At 27.8% G+C, this 22303-nt stretch overlaps 1 protein-coding gene across 2 annotated transcripts in view; it reads left to right on the top strand.

The window, feature by feature from the left end:
• The window catches only part of LOC135931997 (protein farnesyltransferase/geranylgeranyltransferase type-1 subunit alpha-like), an 88885-nt gene that overhangs the window by 58942 nt on the left and 7640 nt on the right, over positions 1 to 22303 (top strand). The gene's annotated exons all lie outside the window — the stretch shown is intronic.

The following is a 22303-nucleotide window of genomic DNA, read 5'->3' on the forward strand; positions in this document are numbered from 1 at the left end:
TTAATCTAAGTGATTTTTTAAAATATACCATTGAATCCTCGATCTCGCGCTTATAATTCATCTTTGCACGGATTATTGATTCACTTTATTCCCTAAACTTTCTCATGAATATTATGAAGATGACTATAAATTTGCACATTTATATTGTTCCATAAATCTATATTCTCCGTTCCTCACCTTCTCATTTTCCGCGTCACATGTTACTTGATATAGGTAACTTATAATTTCATCTTCGCATTTATTGATGCACTTGATTCCCCAAACCTTTCGAATGAATATTATGAAAAGGACGGATTTATTCATTTCGCTCATATTGTCTCATAAATCTATATTCACTGTTTCCTACGTTAGCATTATCCCGCTCTTAAAAAAAGAAATATAATTTAATAATTTCAAGATTCGTAAAAATTGGATGAAACCGCTCTTTCTACTCTCAACCTCTTCACATCTTCCTATTTTCTCTCATTTAGTTGAGTATGTCCAAGTTGACATTTTAATTGGTATCAACTCTTCCCCACTTCCTCCACAAGTACAACAGTATGTCCAAGAACAGTTTAATCGATCTACTCTGTTCACCATAATGTGTCACAACTTATCCTAGCCGAAAACTGATGGAAATTCGTTAAAATAACTATTAATTTTTATTTTTTTAAAATGTATTTTTTTATTTTTAAATTTACTAACCACCTTAATTTCTTTTCTTATTTTTTTATATTACTTCACGCATATTTTCTCTTCATTGTCCTCTAGATTAAGTCCTAAAGGTTCCAAAGTTGATGAAATATTGGCTGAACGGAGAGTTCTAGTAATAGAATTTACTTCTTAGTGGCGTGGATGGCAACCTTTTCAAAAGCGGCAGTGAAGAGCGTGATGGCCTAGACTGTCACAGGGAGCTGACAGAGTTTGCAAAATGAGGATATGACGATATCACATGATTGGTATTTTGTAAATCATTTTTTTGTATTAGCTATATCATAATAGCCGATACCATAAACTGGCCCATATTCGCAACGGGTTTTAATATAATCTGCAAGAATGAGGATCTAGATAATATACATTTCTTGAAATATAATATGTATGCCATAATAACCCTCTCCAGGAAAAATTCTTATTTCTGACAAATATTGGACCTTAAAACTAACCTTACGACATATGTGCGTCCATCACTTGGAACAAGCTGTTGAAGATGTTGTGGAATTATTTAAAAAATATGTAACTCTTTCATATAATGTAATACAGGGTTTCCCATTCAAAAAAGGAAAAGTCCCATTTAAAAAAGGAAAAGTTTCAATCATAAAAGGAAAATGTCCGATCAAAAAAGGAAAAGGTCCTAACAAAAAAGGAAAAGGTTCAATCAAAAAAGGAAAAGGTCCAAACAAAAAAGGAAAAGTATCAATCAAAAAAGGAAAATTCCCAAAAAGAAAGGAAAAAGTCCGATCAAAAAAGGAAAAGTGTCAAACAAAAAAGGAAAAGGTCCAATCAAAAAAGGAAAAGTGTCAATCGAAAAAGGAAAATTCTCTAAAGAGGAAAAGTGTCAATCAAAAAAGGAAAATTCCCATTCAAAAAAGGAAAATCGCAATTTTTTAAAAAAAATTATAAATTTTTCAATTTTTCTTAAATTTTATTTATTTTTGTCATTCCTTCTTATTTTATTTCTAACTTTTTGCGATTTCTTTACTTTATTTGTATCTTTTCTCAATTTATTTTTCTTACTATATATTTTCTCAATTTTTTTTCTTCTCATTTTTGATAATTCTTTTGTATTTTTAAAAATAATTTATAAATTTAGGTCCATTTTTTTAACAATTCTTTACGTTTTTTTTTCATCATACATATGTCGTAATTTTTAAAGGGATCATAACTATCCGGGATCTTCACTGGATTTAAAGGGATCCCTTTAAAATTTCAATTTTTTAAAGGATAAAGAACTACATGCCATTATCACGTTTGAACCATGATATAGAAGAATCTTATTTTAAAAGGCATTTTTCGCGTGTTTCGTTTCGTTTCGTTTCGTTTTTTAATTTTATTGTTATTCATTAATTTTCAATGATGTTTTTTTTTGGCCTTATCAAATAAGATATGTCTAACATAGGGTATCAATCGATAGCTAATCAAAAGATCTATTCAACTGGAAGTCAATCTCTCCCCCATAATGGGCTGGTCTAGGTCTTGGGGGGTCAGAAATATCTTTATCAACAAAATATCGATATGGGTATCAATAAAAGCTAATTTTAATATCTTTAGATTAAAATTATTCATTTTTTGTCTTGATGGGTATGACTGTGAAACCGAAAAAAGATTTAAAAAATTGTTTTCTCTTCATTCTCTTTTATTTCTCTAAATTCTATCCAACTAGACATTTTGTTAATATGTTGAGAGCCTGACAATCATACCCATCAAGACAAAAAAATGAATAATTTCAATCTAAAGATATTTAAATTAGCTTTTATTTGATACTCATATCGATATTTTGTGGTGATAAAAATATTCCTGACCCCCCAAGACCTAGACCCGCCCTCTATATGAGGGATCATTATTATTACAATAAAAAAATATTTTTATTACCTTTTATTTGATACCCATATCAAAAAAAATTATTTTTACACCCCCCTCCATACACCCCCTCCCCACACCCAGACCAAGTCATACCCATTCAAACCAAGAATGAAGACTCAAATGAAAAATTTAAAAATGAAATAATTTATATTTTAAATGTTTTATTCAATCGCACAATCATAATATCTTCTAAAATATCATCCTTGAGATTTCCACGTAAAGTAGACAAATATTTCAAAGATGAAAATTCACATTCTACCCTTTCCTAAAATAGATCATTATCTTTATTAAATTATTTTACTTGTGTCACCAGTTCAGCCATGAATCTAAATAAGATATATAATTCTGGATATATTGAAGAATTTCCTTCTAAGAATTTTAAAATATTTATATCCTTATTTATTCTCTTAATCTCTGAGAACTTTACTTAATTATTAAAGATGCAATAGACATTTTTTGATCCTCCTTTCTATCTGATGATAATTTTATTTATTTTCTCTATCTAAAAGTAAAATTTCTAGATCATCAATGTTGCTATCATTATTATTATTATTATTATCACTACAACCAGTAGGTATTGTCGTAACCTCCAATATATTGTAAATAATGGAGTTTTGCATATGCCATAAATCCTTAAAATGATCTTTAGCCATTTGTTTTTGCTCAATACTCAATAAAACTTGATATCGAGGGTCTAAATATATAGAAACGTATACAACGCTATTTTGCAAATATTGTTGCTCTCGAATTTTCATGTTTTCTAATATTTCGTATAAAAAGGACGGTAAATTTTTCTAAATCTAATCGGCATCTAATCCATATGCCATAAAACTCAAATAAACATAATTGTTCTGATTATAATCTTAATATTGTTATTTTTAAAGGAACTAATACACTAGTAAGGTCCTTTATTTGGCATCAATCATCTTCCGACAAAATGACTTCACATGCTCCTATAATAAAATCATTATAGAAATCTTTCAAACTTACTAATCTTTCTAGAAACATACAAATTGAGGGCCAACGTGTTGTGCATATTTTATCATTATCATTAAAATTAAAATATTATTACATAATTCACTTTAAAAATAATCAACGTATTTCTATAACATAGCATATTAAAAAATTTACATAATAAAATATTATTACCTAAACTAATGATATCAATCTTAAATAAAATAGAAGTCCAGGAAGAAAATTGAAAGAAAAACGCGAAGATAAAATAAATGATTCCACAAAAAAAGTTAATAAAATTTAAAAAAATTTATATTATTTTTAAAAAATTTTTTTTTATTTTTAAAATTTTTATGACACCTAGAACCCTTGAACCCTCCACTTTTAAAAAGGGTCCGGATTTGGGTTCAGTCAAAATACAAGGGTTCGGGTTCACATCCCTGGTTAAAAGTTACAAATTTTTTTATTATATTATCCTCAAAAAGGATTTTAAAATATTTAACAAATCACTTAAGCTAGTGTTGTTAAAGGCTCGATTTTACCAATTTATATAAACGGTTAACTCAAAATTTTGGTCACACATAAATTACTCAAGCTTATTTATTTTGTTCACAGGTGACAGAATGGTTTAGACTTCTATTGGCAAAAATCGACTAAGTGAAGCTGTTTAACAACACTACATACCCATAAGCCATAAAAACATTGCAAATATTTTAAAAGAGATTATTAACTTTTGAAAAATAAAATAAAATAAACTTAATCATTCGTGAAAGTTTTTTGGTTTTTTATAATGGGAAATATTGATATTTTTATTACATTGGTTCAAAGAATGGTAAATAAAATTCAATATAAACATCGGATCGATATCGAATTTTTAGTAATATGGGATCGACAAAAAATTTGTGGATAGGCACAGCCTTAATCACTACTCAGCCCCGAATTCTCGTCCAGTTGATGGATCCAAGTTGCTCTCCCTAGCAAATTTGGGACGTTCTATCCCCTGCCTCACTGAGTAATACAGCTTTTCTCTCGTCATACACAAAAGTCAAACAATTATCCGCGTTGGCTCTAGACCTGTCAAACGCCTCAAATGTTTCCTTGCCTTTATCGTCTAACATAAAGATTGGGATTTATCCCTAATCTAGCATTCCGTTGAATTTCTTTACTCGAACGCTGCTTTGAAGGGTCTTTTCTCTATCTTTAACCAATATAATCTCCCCAATAGATCAAAGGTGATTTCTTCTTCAAAATTTCAACTCAGGTTATGAATGTTTCAAGGCTCTACTTTGGGTTGCTTCTTTCCAACAAAGAACTTCTGATTTCGTTTTTACTGTGTGTGATATCGTCACACCCTCACCTGGCAAACTCTGTCATCTCCCCGTCGACAATTTAGGCCATCACCCTCTTCATTGCCGCTCAAAAAGCAGCCACCAAATAGTAAATTCGATTATTGCTAGAGTTCTCCTCTCAGCTAATATTCCAGCAACGTGAACCCGTAGAATTTAATTTCGAAGACAATATTAGACCTGATGGAATGCCACCCATTCCATGGGCCTACGGAATCCCGCTAGTTTGAGATTACACATGCGTAGATCGTTTTTCGCCATCCTTTAGCTCTAATTCTTTACTTATACCCGAAATCAATAAATATAGTGATATTCTTTATATAACCTTAATACCCATTCGGATCCAGAGACAGGGATTTCTTCAAAACACTTCTCCAGAAAATGCTCCTAATTTCGGATAATCCTCATTTTTTTACATACGGCAACGGATTTTGATTGAAATATTTATTTCGCACTATATATAAATTCACAGCGCCATCACGTTTTTTTGAACACTTTTCTATTATAAAATTTTAATTTTTTTTAAAATATATTTTATTTTAATTTAGTTTATATTGTATCTTATTTTTAAATTGAAATCGTTTTTATTAATTAATTTCTCTTGATAATCAATAAAAGCATTTATCCCGTATTTTGGAGACTTTCACAGCGGAGCCTGCAAGCCGAGCCTAAATTTTTTGGGCTTAACGGGTACAATTACAATGTTTAAAAAAAAATCCCTTGCAATCTCTCCCAGACACCACTTAATCTTTAATAAAAATCAAACCAAATCCTAACAATAAATAAGGATTTACGGGAAGCATGCCTAGAAAACCGCTTTGTAAGAACGTTTTGCCTGGAAATAATCGTAAAATGAAAATGATTTTAAACGGTAGCCTTTTATCGCATTGAAACGTTCACAAAAAAATCGATTTTTTACCTTTAATCCCCATTATTAAATATCACAACTAATGTTAAAATCAGGGATGTGAACCCTTCGACAAAGGGTCCAGGTTCGGGTCCGGTAATAAATTTAAAAACGACCCGGGTCCAGGGTTCGGGTCTGGGTTCAGAGGAAACATAAAAATAATGACTCAAAATAAGACTTTTTTCATTCATTTTTATTATACTTCAATATATACACATTTATAATTCGAAATGAGATAATTTATATTTTAAATATTTTATTCAATAGCACAATCATGATATCTTCTAAAATATCATTCTTCAGATTTCCATGTAAATTAGTCAACGATGAAAATCCACGTTCTACGCTTACCTAAAATAGATAGTCATTTTTATAATACATAAATTATTGTACTTGTGTCGCCGGTACAGCCATGACGATTCTAGAAAAGGTATATAATTCTGGAAATATTGAAGAATTTTCCTCCCAGAATTTTAAAATGTTTGCATCTTTATTTATTCTCATAACTTCCGAGAACTTTTCTATTAAAGATACAATAGATATTTTTTGCTCCTTTCTATCAGATGATAATTTAATTTTTTTCTCTATCTAATATTAAAATTTCCAGATCATCAATTATCATTATCATTGTTATCGCTACAACCAGTAGATATTGTTGTAACCACCAATGTATTGTAAATAATAGAGTTTTGGGTATGACATAAATCTTCAAGATGGTCTATAGCCATTTGTTTTTGCTCACTACTTAATAAAACCTGATATCACGGGTCTAAATATATCGAAGCATATACAACACTATTTTGTAAATATTGTTGCTCTCTTATTTTCGTATTTTCTAATACTTCATTTGAAAAAGAACTTGTTAATCTCCCTAACTCTAATCGACATCTTAACCATATGCCATAAAAATCCGATAAACATAATTGTTCAGCTTGCACTCTTAATGTTGTTATTTTTAAAGGAACCAGCACACTAGTAAGCTCTTTTACTTGATTCCAAGCTCTTTTACTTGATTCCAAGCTCTTTTACTTGATTCCAATCATCTTCTCACAAAATGATTTCACATGTTAATAATCGCTCTAGCATCATACACATAGAGTACCAACGTGTTGTGCAATCTAAAATTGCCATTTACCTTTTCATGGATTTTAATATTCTAACAATTGTGGGAGTTCTTAAATATTTTACAACATCCCTTGCTTTATCAATTATAGTTTAAAAGTGACTATTTTTTATGGAGATTCCACGAAAAAAATTAATAAAATTAGAAAAATTTTATATTATTATTTAAAAATTATATTTTTACATTAATTTAAAATAAAAAATTTAAGTTAAAAATTTTTAACACCCTGAACCCTTGGACCCTCCACTTTTTAAAAGGGTCCGGGTTCAGCTAAAATACGAGGGTTCCGGTTCCGGGTTCACATCCCTGGTTAAAATTTCGTCTTTGATATAACTAGAACATATATAACCTATATATTATCTTTTAATTGTCATGAGATCCATTTTCCTATGATATAGACTTATAAAAAATTAAATTTTTAGATATATTCAATAATAAAGAAATATACATTAATAGTTGAATTATCTTTTATCTCATAATAAATCGTTTAATCTTTTAATATAATTATATTAATAATTAAATTTTAAATTTCAATAATATTAAATCCGCAAGATGGCGTATTATTAGTTTAAAAAAATTTAAAATTATTTTTGTTTTATTATATTCTAATATTGTATTATTACTTAAAAAGTAAGCTAAATTCCATATATTATCTATCATTCGAAAAATTGCAAGAACAAATATAGGTTTTTAAATTACATATTATACATTTTAATGGTTAAAGTAAGATAAATTAATTCTTTAAAATAATTTTTGCATACTTGATATTGATCTTTTCTATAAATAGCCACTTTGTTTTTATTGCCATTATTACAATTACAATATTACCATACAATAATATCATTCTAATAAATAAGATATCACAGAAAAATTTTATCGAAAATATAATGTTTATAAAAGATTATTTTACACCTAGCATAAAAATGTATATAATGTATAAAGATTTACCATTTTTAGGGGAAATATATAATTTAGATAAGGGATTCCGGTAATTTTATAAATGTCGTTATATTTTATTTGTAAAATGATATATTGGTTTTAAGTTATTTGTTCGAATTTTCAATTGATTTCGAAAGACTTTGATTTGCTCTGAGATATAATAACTTGGGGTTTTAACGTCGGCGAATATCTAATGAGAATTGTTGGTGGGTTAAGCGTCCATGTATTTCTTTTTCTACAAATTTTGTTTTGTTAAGTTAATCGTTATAGTAATATAATTTTATTGTTTAAATGACCATGAAAAGGGTCTTTGGATTTTGTAGCGAACTTTTGGTTGAGTGGCCCTAAAAAGGGCCTTTGGGTGTTATGGCCCTAAAAAGGGCCTTTGGATAAATTAATTCTGAAATAAATTAGTGCCTACTGGTTAATTTTTATGTAGGAACTATAATAACTAGGCTCTAGTTCTATCTGATCTAGATCTTTTAGATTGACACGGTTTTTTTTAGATCCTGTAGGTTGAATTAATGTCAATCCACCACATGTCGAGGTAAATTTTTTTCGTATATTTGTACTATGTTAAGCACATTTAATATTATATTTTTACGTTGATCGTCCAATATCTGGTCCCATTCATGACGAATTTTTGTCACATCATTCATACTTTTTTGTTAAATAATAATTTCCCATACCAAGGGCTCTTTCAAAATCTTTTTCTTGTGCTAATTAATTCATAAATTTTAGGGAGCGGGAGCTACCTCCTTTTGAGAAGGTAGGAGCGGGAGCTAGCTACTTTCAAAAAGGAGCGTTAACAACTCTGACTAAAAGTTTCTTTAAACAATGATTTTAAACAAAAAAATCTAGGAATTTTTTTAAAATAATTAAAAATGGGTATTGTATTAATAAGCAGATTAGAATATGATTACTGACTTTCTTCCAAAAAAAATGGGCAACTTAAAATTGTTGATTCATTTTTGACATGTTGTTTTCAAAGGCTAAAATTTCATAGAAAAATTTATAGAATATAATATTTTCTAAATAATTTTTTAAATTTTATTTTTTTTTTAAAATAGATTTATAGTATTTTAAAAGTTTTTTTTTATAAAAATAGAAAGGAACATCCAAAGTTTTATTTATTTTAAATCTTTTTAAATAACGCCAATTTTTTTATTTATACTTTAAATAAAAGAATTTTTTTAAATATGGTATCTGAATTATAGAAATATTATATAATTCATACTAACATAAAATGGATGTATTATTAAATATATATTTTTTTATTATAGTCTTAATTGTAGAAATAAAAAAATTAAATTAAATTCATAATTCGATTTTTTGCATAAAAAATATTGATTTCTTAATTACATTTGGTTCAAACGGGGATGATTAAAAATAAGAATAAAATATCGGATCGGTATCAGATCTGGTTTGAAGCAATATCGGGAAAATCGGATCGGATCGATGAAAAATATCTGGATCGGCACTAGAATTTCCGAGTTTTTTAATTCTAAATATGTCTAGACATATTAAATTTTTTTCTACTTTATTCTTTATTTTATTAAAAAAATTTTACATAAAACCTAATTAAAAAAATTATAATTTATAAATTTATAATTATATAATTAAAAATAAAATTCTATAATTGAGTCCCCAAAAAGGAACTATAATTGTGTCTAAAAATTTCTATTTTACATTTTTTGTCGAATAAAAATAAATTCTCTGGGTTCATTTGTGAAAAGTCGTATTTATTACCCAGATTTTTTAAAAACATAAATGTTGAAGGCGAAAAATGCCCGTTAGTAGAAGTCACTACTGGAGTGAATATGAAGTTTTTAAAATTTTTGTATTTGTTGGTCTTTTTAATTTCTGCCTGTGTTATTAAATTGAAATTTATGTTTGAAGGGAATGATGAGACACACATGTAGTCCCATATGAGTGATTTGCCGAGGGCCCAAGGTATGGTTGTCATACCATCAGGTCAACCATCTATTAGTTTAGTGGGCGATAAAAAAAGAAACGGTGTTTCGTGAGATTTCTACGCTCCTCCCCGCTTAAAATATGATACCCCCGGGAAGGGTTTCTGACGGGTTTGCAGGTTCTTCCTCGTAAATTATTGAGCTTGCTTGATCGGAGTCGCTACGGTTTGCCCTTTGGGTCGGTGGATTTGAGAGTTCTTTCTCAACCTCAGTGATGAAATTGAGGAATTCTATTGCAGAGAAAAGTGGGGTTCGGGGGTTGATCATTTTGATAGGGTCATTGACGGCTTGGGGCAGGTTGGTGATAGTGGTCACGATTTGGTGTTGCTGTTGGTAGGACGGTGTTATGGGCTCTATCGCGTATGGTTCTTTGGGGAATATGACTCGGACAACGTAGTGGAAATAATATTTTCAAAGTTTATTAAAGTCGGAGTTACAAAGCAAAAGTAAAAAAAATCAAACTTATCCAATAATTAATCAAAAAAAAATGTATATAAATTTCACTATCCCGAATTTCATTTTTCGTGGTCTTTATATAGATAAAATAAAATAATAAAAAAAAGAATGTTAGTAATGCAGGCCCATCTCGAAAACTGGCTAGAACCAGTTTTGAGGATGAAATCAAAACAAGCTTGGTATACGTGAACAAAGGAAAAAAAAAGATATACATGATAATGAGAAAAAAAAACACATCACTTCTAATTGAATAAAGAAAATAAAAATATAAATGGTAATATAAAAACATATCACTGGAACAAATACATAATAACTATTATAAACTAGTTAAAACACAACAGAAAGGTAATAGGAAAAAAACCCCGGAAAAAAACCTCATGGAAAAAAAATTCAAACAAAAAAAGAAAATCGTTATTTTTTAAAATTTTTATCTTGTCAATTTTTCTTAAATTTTTTTCTCAATTTATTATTTTCTTCCCTTTTTTACTTTAAGTCATTTATAATCTTTGTTTTTCTGATCTTTTCTCAATTTTTTTCTTCTCAATTTTCACTTAATTTTTTTTAGTAAAACCTAGCAATAATTAATATTGATAAATAATTTTATAAGCGAATTCCACAATCATTAACAGCTATTAAACTCCAAAAAAAACACAAAATACTTACGAAAAAATATTCAAAGTAATAATGTCTAAATGTCAAGAACGGGATTTATTTCCTGATCCATTATATATACATGGATTTCGAATAGTCTGCTATGAGCGCTGTTAAAACTGTCATTGGTATTATTATTAATATGTTAAATTATTTATATTTATTTTTTCAATTAGGGGATCACATCATAATCAGAGGATGCTTTTACCATTTGTGTCAAAGTACTCATAGGAAAATTCTAAAGCTAGGTCTAAGCCAATACAGAACCGATGAAGCCCTAAGCTTCTTTTCTGGCATGATGGATGGCTTAGCATTTGTTCCTTTATGTGATATGGGCAATGCAATGGCATTCCTTAGATCGGTTACTCCGAGCAATGGTAAGGATATTCTTGAATATTTCGATAAAAATTACATCAATGGAGTATTAAGGGAGGTCACAAGAAGCAATTCTCAATCCCAGACAGGTTGAATTGGGCCTCGATTTCCTCCAGAAACTTGGAACGCGATTCAGAGCACTCTATCCAACGAATAACTCATAAATAATCAATACGAAGGTTCGAATCATCGTTTTTCTAATCTGGTTAGGAATAAACACCCATTAATCTGGGTATTGATTAAAAAAATGAAATGCGAGGTGGCTGTCGATAAAACCAAACTAGAACGATGGCGTGTAGGTAGTTGGACACCATAAACAAAATCGCAGTGCTTAAATAATAAAAAATGCTGATGTTCAAATTAGTACTGGGGAAAAAATATCCCAGTAAAATAACTCATGTATTACTTATTTTCGTAAAAATTTTTGCTATAGTAATAAATACAAAATCCATCCTTAATATTATGTAGATTAAATTTGACAAAATTTGCAATCTGATTATTTTATTGATAAATCATTATTATGTATATAATTTATTATTAAATTATATTTTTATAATATTTTTTTCGTAAATACTAATTTGTTATATAAATCCAAATAAAAATATACCGATATTATTAGATCTTAAGTAAATTCGAAAAAAAATTTCGGGGTTTTTTTTCCTGGGGGTTTTTTCCGGGATTCGATCGGAAAATGTGCAAAAATTTAGGTATGTCAGGCATTTGCGTATTAAAAATAAAGATTGATGTGCTGGAAGGAGACTTAGAATGTGCTCCATAATGTAAAATCTTTTAAAAATCTTATGGAGGATATCTTCTGACTTGGTCGCATTAACTAATGGGGACCCAAGTAAGGTTAAGCTGTCAGTAGCAATGATTTTGTATCCTTCCAACTTTTGTGGCTTATTGTTTAAGCAACATAATTCTGTTTTATTTATGTTGAGTACCAGGCCGATAGCTTGGGAATTGATTTCCAGGTGTTTTAAGGCGCTTAGTACATTAGCTGAAGGGCCACAGATGGTCCCATCGTCTAAATACCATAGATTAAGGTTTAGGTTGAAATTTTATTTTATTTGGTGGATGAAATGATGGATTCCAAAACAAAAAAGAAGAGGTCCTAATGGATCCCCTTGTTGGATGCCCTCTTGGGATAAAATCTGAAAAGATCCAAGGCGCCTGAAAGCCATATGAGGATTCAATAAATTTAGAATAACAGGGAAAAGTTTCATAGAAGAATTTTAAAAATTAGGTACGATGTAGGCTATTGAAGGTATTTTTGAAATCTAGTTTACATATTACAGAATCAGGTGGTGGGTTTTCTAAGTAAATTCTTAAGGTATGAGCCGCTATTTCACAGCCGCCCTTGATCCCAAAACCTAGTTGATAAGAGTTTAAAATGTTGACAGCATCATGTTTAATGTGTTCGATTATGATTTTGGCTATTAATCTTCTGAAAAAGGAGCCTACTGCAATGGGAACCACCATCTGGCTTGGATAAAGCAATTAGACGTGCACCAAAAAGGATTTGGTGAGTTTGTATTGGAATATCATTATTAATTATGTTATTACAAAAAGTTGTTAAAACCTTAATGACAGAACTATGGGAAGGATTTTTTGAATTAATTAAGTATTGAAAATAGTAGGGTCTGAAACCATCAAGTCCACCTGCTGAGTTTTTATTGAAAAAATTGATAGCATTGACTATTTCATAACTGGTAAAAATTACAGTCTGGTGGATTGGAGAGATGGGTAGATTATCTGTGGAAGCTTCAGGATGTAGTTGTTTCAATAGTTGTAATGTTTCTTCATTGATAAGAGAAAGATGGTTATCTGAGGATATAAGTTTAATTGCACCACCAATGTCACCTTGATCTATTTTATTTGATATTATTTTGCATTTGTGTGTTATATCATCTACTTGCTTTTTAACATTATGATTGTACTTAATCATTTGAATAGTGTCAAAATTATCAATGTTTGATTTTATTTGTTCATGTAATGGGGTCTCTTTGTTAGTGGGACGTATAAGACATTTGTTAGAGAAGGTTAATAAGTCTTCCCATGATTTTAAACAATTTAAGTTATCATTAACTTTTATGATAAGTTTAGTAACAAAATTTGAAATTATGTTTCTAGATTTATTTGGTAGATGTGTTAAAGTGGGCCCTTTTTCCCACTCAAAAAATCTTTCAAGAAAATCTGTGTTAATAGGGGGAGGATGAGGCTCAATAATATTTAATAAGGGTTTGGGTATTGTTATAATTTCATTGGTTGGACATTTTTGAGAGGAAGGACATGTTGACCCTTTGTAACTATGTTTGTATAAAAGATTGGCCTTTGTCACTTTAATTAGTTTAGCACAAATATTGCAAATTGTTGACATTGTTTCACATCTAGGCAATGATGGGCCAAAGAGACAGAAATGATTTTCACGTTAGTCGGTAAGTAATTGGATTAATTTTATGAATGATAAAAATAATTAAAAAATTAATGTTTTCGTTTCATGGATAGATGATAGTATTTGCCATATCAATAATTAATTAATCAATTCGCTTTTACCCAAATAAGTTAAAAAGTTTTAAGTTATTAATTTTTTATGTAAAAATGCAGGGTGGGCAGTCATTTATGGCCGGTAGTGTAAATCAAATAAAAAAATTAGATTAAATATCAAATAATTTCTAGTTCTTTTTTTTTACTTAATATTAATGGGAAAAAAATATATTTAATAGCTTATTACAACTCAAATTTTATTTTTCACTTTTAAAATTTAACAAATATATATCCATAAAAGGGCGTTAAATGCATAAATGAAAATATCATCTAATGAAACCAGAATGATTATTGGTTAACGCTTTTTTATATTTGGGTGTAAATAAGGTTTAGAACGAAAAAATAGAAAACTTGTAAGGAACATATTGCTGGCGTTATTGATCAAAATCTCTTCGTTGGTTTATATGTGTACATTTATTAGGTGTTAAGCATTATCCTGAAATATATTTTGAAAATATTATGAATATTCGACTGACCACATTTGCTAGTAATAACAATTGAAAAATGTTCATTTTTGTTTTATTTATCTAAGAATACGTGTAAAACATTATCCCAAAAAATATTTTAAAAATATCGTGATTTAACCGATAACCGATTTGTAACCGGCCCAATGACTAAATATTGCATTGCTGGCGTTATCCATGGAAATTCTTTATTTTTGGTGTATACTTATACACAGGGTTGTGCATTTGACCGGTCAAATACGATTCGGTCAATTGACCAATATTTGACCGGTCAAATTCAAATAAATGTTTTTTACGCCATTATTAACTTTATTTTGTATATATATAATATTATAATAAATGTATGTAATATTAAATTTCATAATATTTTTTTAATTCATTCTATAGTTGTTTCGTCCTCCATAGAAGAGTCTTGTTCCGATTCATAGATAATATTATTATTTTCTCTAATATTTTTAATCAATCTTAAATTATGGTATACTCTTACCAATTTTCTTGTTGTAGAAATCTTCAAACGATTTCTGTTTTTCGTATGAATATTTCCCCAAACCGACCAATTTCTTTCTGATGAAGAAGTTGAACTAGGAAATGTTAGTAATATATTAGCTACTTTTCTTAATGGGCAAAGTGCATTCCACCAACTTGAGGGCGAAATCTGATTGTACCACTTTCCACATATTTTGGCTATTAAATATGCCGCTTTTACTTTTGAAATTTATTATATCACTTAAAATATTTTGATTATCACCACCTTGGAAAATACCTAATTCTTGTATCATATTACATGCTTCATCAAATTCAGTGCTAGTAAGATGCTCCCCTTGATATTAAGGGTCCAATAAATAAACAGCATTGTGAGCACATGTATTTAGATCATTTTTTCTCTTTTCAAACATAACTTTAATTTTTTTCCTTCAGATGGAGAAAATATAGAATCATGGCATGATTGTATTATGTGTTTTTCCAAATTAAGCATTTCGTTTTTTAGATGAGCTAAAATACATTTATCCCCTTGCACTTTCAACAATGAGGTAGCTAAAGGTTTGTATATCTAAAAATTATAAATTTTTTGCCCAAAATATTTCTTCATTTAATATATTATTTGTAATCTCTATAGGACAAATATCACATACAGATTCTTCAACAACTGATGCTTTAAGTGCTTTCTTACATATTTGTATTCGCTCCATACATTTTATTGACGATCCCCATCTTGTTTGGCTAAGTGTACATAATGTAGATGGTATACCATGTTGATTCCTATTACGGGAAAATACTGCAGATGTGTGTTTATTCTTGAAAAATTTAACAATTTTTTTAATTATTGAAATATGGTAACTGAAGCCGTTCAATCGTTCAAAATCGCGAAAGAATAACTGCAAAGTATGCGCTGCACAACCATAACATTGTATATGATTATAAATAGATTCAGATTTTAGAACTCTCCAGGCTGCTTTTATGTTAGCGGCATTATCAGTAACTACCGGATTCAAGTCATGAATTATATTTTCAAATTCCTTGGCAATATAATCTGCCGTGACGACTTTCCTCAGTATTTAAAAATTTGTAGAATACTGGAACAGGCGTCATCACTATAAAATTAATAATATTCTCGTTTCTGATGTTGTTCCAGCCATCTGATACAATTGATAAGTGAGGAGATTTCTCTATTATATCTGCAACTCTCGCCTCCATATCTCCTGACGCTTTGTCTAAAAGATAACCAGTCAGCTGCCTTCGCCTGGGTAAAGTGTAAATAGGACATAATTTTTTAAAGAATTCTTGGATGTAGGGATATTCAGTGATGTGGAAAGGTAAATTGCTCGCATATACAGCCTTTGCAAGCAATTGATCTAGCTCATTTTTTTCTTTGGGATTAATTCTATCTATAAAACTGGTTATACAAGATTGAGATTTACATTTAAGCCTTGTTTGTAGATTGATTGAAGATAATGGAATCAAATTTTCTTGAGTTACAAGACAAAATATTGTCAATTTGATAATCATTCTCGATAATTTCACCCCTTTCTTCATCAGAGCTAGAATTCAGACTACATTTATGGGATTTTTTGTAGAGGTTAAAATTTTGGAATTTGAAAAAAAATTTTCCTTAATTATGGCAGTACACATAGTACAGCTGCTTAATAAATGCTTGACCATTCTATCAACGTGGGTAATATAGGACATCTTACAAAACCTGCATACCACTTTAACTGATTTTCCATCGCGTACTTTAAAAAGTTTCCAAACTTGATGCTTTGGTTTGACCATAATCCCTATAATATATGGAAATTTAATTAAAAAAGATTTTGATTATTGTAAAGTTAATCAAACTTAATTATTTTATAATTATCGCTAATTATTTCAATAATTTGGCATTTTTGGTTCATTTTATATATTTATAAATTTATTTTCCCAAAAATCTATAAATTATGATGAATAGTTTTATAAAAAAATATCAACTTTTACATTCTTTCTTTTAAATTATTATTTAAGATATATGCATACATATTTGAGGGTCAGGGAGTGGGGGGAGGACTAAGGGGGATATTTTTTATTAGCTAAAAATGATATTTACAAAAAGTGATAAATTTCTGAAGGGGGGGGGAATTTCTCCTTGTCCCCCTCCCTGGCTACGCCCATGTTATAATATAATATATATATAATAAAATATATAACATTTTACCAGAATTGAATAAATTATTTTGTAAATCTGACCGGAACAAATAAAAAGAAAATTAATTTTTATATTCAAATGTAGCAAGTGGAAGTAAAACAAATGAGATTTAATATAATTTATTCTGGGCGAAATATTAAATAAATTTAAATTCATAATAAACCATGACAGCTAAATTATTGTATTTATTTATTTTAGTAACAAAAAAATTCTTTTGTTTTGGATTATTTATGATGCAAATATATTTTAAAATAAATTGTAACTTAATAAGATTGATAAACATGCTTTTAATGCATACTAGTTAATTTATTAAAATATTTAAATAATATTTTAGAGTATTTGACCGACATGCCAACCCTGCTTATACATTCATGTGTTAAGCATTCTGAAAAATATTCTGAAAATAATATGATTTGACCGAATGCCGAGCTAAAAACTGACCACTTACTAAATATTCGATTCATCAAATTTGCTAGTAATATATCAATATAAAAATGTTCATTTTTGTTATTTTTCTATAAGTACAAGTAAAACATTATCCCCCAACAAAATTAAAAAAATATCGTGATTTGATCGATCACCAATCTGAAACCGAAATACTGCATTGCTGGCATTATCCATGGGAAATTCTGTATTTTTTGGTTATACGTGTACATTTAGGTGTTAAGCATTATACTAACAAATATTTTGAAAATATTTTGATTTGATAGAATGTCGAGCTCAAGACCGACCATTTACTAAATATTCTATTGACCAAAATTAGTAATATCAATTGAGGTCTCATAATATTTTCAAAATATATTTTATAATAGTGCTCACCTCATAAATGTACACGTAAAAACCAAAAATAAAGAATTTTCCATATAACGCATTGCAATGCAGTATTTCGTCATTGAGTCAGTTTCAAAAGGGTTATCGGTCAAATCATGATATTTTTAAAATATTTTTTGGGATAATGTTTTACACGTATAGATATATAAAACAAAAATAAACATTTTTCAATGAATATTACTAGCAAATTTGGTCACTCGAATATTTAGTAAGTGATCGGGTTTGAGCTCGACATTCCGTCAAATAATAATATTTTCAAAATATTTTTTAAAATAATGCTTAACACCTAAATATACATGTACAAAAATAAAGAATTTTCCATGGATAACGCCAACAATGCAGTATTTAAACATTGGGCTAATTTTAATGTATTTATAGATATATCAGAGACCTGCAGGCCAAGCCCTAAGCCCGGCCTTATTTTAATATTTTTAAATATACCCGGGCCGGGCCGTATATTTTAAAACCAAATATTTGAAATCGCCATTATTTGCTATAAAAATCAAAAATAAATAAAATATATTTTAAAAAAAATCGGGGGCCGTGCCTGAAAATTTTTTTAAAAAAAAACCCCGGGCCGGGCCAAAAATAATTTTTGAAAAATCCGGGCCGAAAAAAAATTTAAAGAAAAATTCGGGACGGGCTGTACAAATGGTACCTCTGCAGGTCTCTGAGATATATTTTGACCTCAATTGATATTACTAGCAAATTTGTTCTATCGAATATTTAGTAAGTGGTCGGTTTGAGCTCGGCATTTAGTCAAATCATAATATTTTCAAAATATATGTTAGAACACCTAAATGTACACATATAAACCAAAAATGAAGAGATTTTGATCAATAACGCTAGCAATATGTTCCTTACAAGTTTTCTACTATTCGATTCTAAACCTACACATAAATTAAATGTCTAAGAAATTAAATTTTTTTTAGGTTTATAAAAAGTGCTAACCAATAATCATTCTGGTTTCTTAAGATGATATTTTCATTAATACATTTAAAGCCCTTTATGGATATATATATTTGTTAAATTTTAAGATTGAAAAATAAAATTGAGTTGTAATAAGCTAGTAAATATATTTTTTCCATTAATATTAAGTAAAAATGAATTATAAATTATTTCATATTTAATCTCAATTTAAAAAAATTGAATGTATTTTAAAAAAAATGTTTGAAAATTATATTAAAAAAAAGACTATATTATATAATTTTGATTGATTATGATTAATTACTTTTTAGCAACGCATTTTAGCAATGCAGTATTTAGTCATACCGGCTAATTATTGGGTTAGCTGTTTTAGAAATCGAATCCTTTAACAGCATATAATAGGCGTTTATTATACCAAAAAAATAATTTCAGGATTGACACAACAGGACATCATTTATTATAATAAAATTTAGCAATTAATTAAAACTAATGTGCAAAATACAGTAAAATGAGGTGTTTTTTGAAAATAAAAACTTAATTTATTTAAAATAAAAGTAAAAAATAAATAGAAATTTAATCATATTTACAGGGTTTCTCATTCAAAAAGGAAAAGTTTCAATGGTGAATCATAAAAGGAAAGATTCAATCAAAAAATGAAAAGGCCCGATCAAAAAAGGAAAATTGTCAATCAAAAAAGGAAAATTCCCAAAAGGAAAGGACAGTGTCAATCAGAAAAGGAAAATTCCCATTCAAAAAAGGAAAATCATTATTAAATATTTTTGTCAATTTTCCTTTATTTTTTTATTCCTTCTTATTTTATTTCTAACTTTTTGCTATTTCTATACCTTATTTTTCTTACTATCTTTTCTCAATTTATTTTTCTTCTCATTTTTATAATTCTTTTATCTTTTTAAAAACAAATTATAAATTTTCCCTGTTATTTTTCTTCCCTTCTCTACACCATTTTTAGAAATCTTTCTTTTTTTTTCATCATACAACAATATTTTGACTTTTTATGATTTTTTCTCCTTATATTGTTATCTTTTACATACATTTCTAACCTTTTCAATCTCTAAGTCATTTCTAATCTTTATTTAACTGATCTTTTCCTTCTTATTTTTGATAATTCTTTTTTGTAATTCTTTTTAATTTTTATTTCTTAATGGCAGACAATAAAATTTTAAAAATAAGAATTTAGAAATGATTATATTTTATTAATTTACATATCGTTTGGTATTACAGTTCAAACTTATTTAATTTTAAAAAGATACATTATAACCAAACGATGAATTTAATTCAGCAATTGTAATTAAATATTATGATATGAAAAATAAAAAAATTGTCAGCCATTGAGTAATAAAAATTAAGTGACAATTAAAAATAATTACAAATTATCAAAAATGAGAATAAATAAAGATTGAGCAAAGATCAGAAAAATAAAGAATAAAAATGACTTAAATGATTGATAAAGTTAGAAATGTATGTAAAAGATAACATTATAAGGAGAAATATATCATGAAAAGTCAAAATATTGTTATGTATGGTGAAAAAAAAGAAAGAATTGTTAAAAAAAATGGTGTATAGAAGTGAAAAAAAATAACAGGGAAAATTTATAAATTATTTTTAAAAAGACAAAAGAATTATTAAAAATGAATAAAAAAAATAAATTGAGAAAAGATTAAGAAAAATAAATCACAAAAAGTTAGAAATAAAATAAGAAGGAATAATAAAATAAATAAAAATTTAAGAAAATTGACAAGAAATTTTTTTTAAAAAATAACGATTTTCCTTATTTGATTGACACATTCCCTTTCCTTTGGGGAATTTTCCTTTTTTGATTGACACTTTTCCTTTTTTGATTGAACCTTTTTCTTTTATGTTTGACATTTTTCCTTTTTTGATTGGGATTTTTCCTTTTATGATTGGGACTTTTCCTTTTTGATTGGGACTTTTCCTTTTTTGAATGGGAAACTCGGTATATTCCATTTATTATTGCCAATGAATTTTTTGAACGCCTTCATAAACAAGTTCGTTGTTTTGTAAAAAATGATGAACGTTCCTTTTATTTTTGACTAACATTTTGAAAATAAATAATATTAACTTAATATTATTCCAAATTTTTTAAGAAAAAATTTTTAATCGGTTGTTTTCTCGCATTTGATTTTTTTTAACCAGCCTCTATTTATGTCCCATAATATAGTTTATTAATTGAATATTATTATTAATAGATTATGAATGTTGTTATTTTATCATAATTATCTGATTCTAAAATTCAGAATCAAATGAATTAAGATTACCATGGCTTAAATATAATAAATACTTTATAGTAATATCATATATTCAATAAACTAATTCGATTCTTACCAAATGTAAAATGTGTCCTAAAAGTATAAAATCATTACTTTATTATAATATTTATTATTTTAAGTATCCTGTTTAATTTATTCTATATTGTTGTATTTCTTATGCTTATTAAATTATTATGATTATTATAATAGATAGTAAAAATCATAAAATATTGATATTTTACAGGATAAAAAATTTATTTTTTTAAAATACCCTGGCCGTCTCAGGCCTAAAATTTTTTTAAAAAAAATCCGGACAGGGCCATCCAAATGGTACCTCTGTAGGTCTCTAATATATAAAATGTTAATATCTCTTTTATTTATTTTTAGTATGATTACCAAGGGTTTTATATTTAAACAGCATAATTTAACGTTATGATAAATATATTATTAAATAATTAAATTATATATTATATATATAAAAGTTTTTATATATTAAAAATTAATAGTAACTTTTTTTTTAATAATAAAAATATTTTTTTATTGACTTAAAATAAAACTATTAATTTTAAATATGGCTAATATATTGTGTTAAAAAATATACGGTATTTATTTGTAAAGTTTTGAACGAACCTGAACACGCTCCTTTTTTTTTGGGCCAATTCAATTTTTCAGAAATGTTTGCAGCATTATTGCAAAATATACAACAAACTAATCATTTGCGTGAACCCATCTTATCTCGATACCCGAGTGAGCCAGAGACCGGCTGTGATCGAAATTTTAGGCTGGCTTGTCTGATTTGAAAAAAAGTTATTTTTAAGCTATGTCCGGGATTTTTAAGAAATATTTTGGCACAGCTCGGATTTTTATTTTTGATCTTTTTTGCCTGTTTCATTGGGAAAATTGAATATATGCAGTAAATGAATATTAAACGCTTCATTATATATTTTTCCAATTGATTAATTGATATAATTTAAATTTATTATTTAAAAATTGGTCTGGCCTTATTTTAAAAATGATTATATTTTTTGACCTTTTAACTTAGTTTTTTTTCAAAAATTTTTCGTTAAATTGATATATAAGTTTGATTTTCTGTTTTTTCTATGATTGAAAAGACAAATATTTTTGTTTTTTTACATCCTTATTCTAATAAAAAGTTATTTTCAGGTTTAGGTAAATTGCAGTTGCCAGTGATATCATAAAAAAGGACAGAACACTAGTTGACTCTAAATTGACAATTAATTTGGGTTTAAATTCATATCGACAAATTCTTTTATAAAAAAAAGAAT

The sequence above is a fragment of the Gordionus sp. m RMFG-2023 genome, chromosome 1 (assembly GCF_954871325.1).
Source record: "Gordionus sp. m RMFG-2023 chromosome 1, tfGorSpeb1-WG-v2, whole genome shotgun sequence".
Classification (NCBI taxonomy): Eukaryota; Metazoa; Nematomorpha; class Gordioida; order Chordodea; family Parachordodidae; genus Gordionus; species Gordionus sp. m RMFG-2023.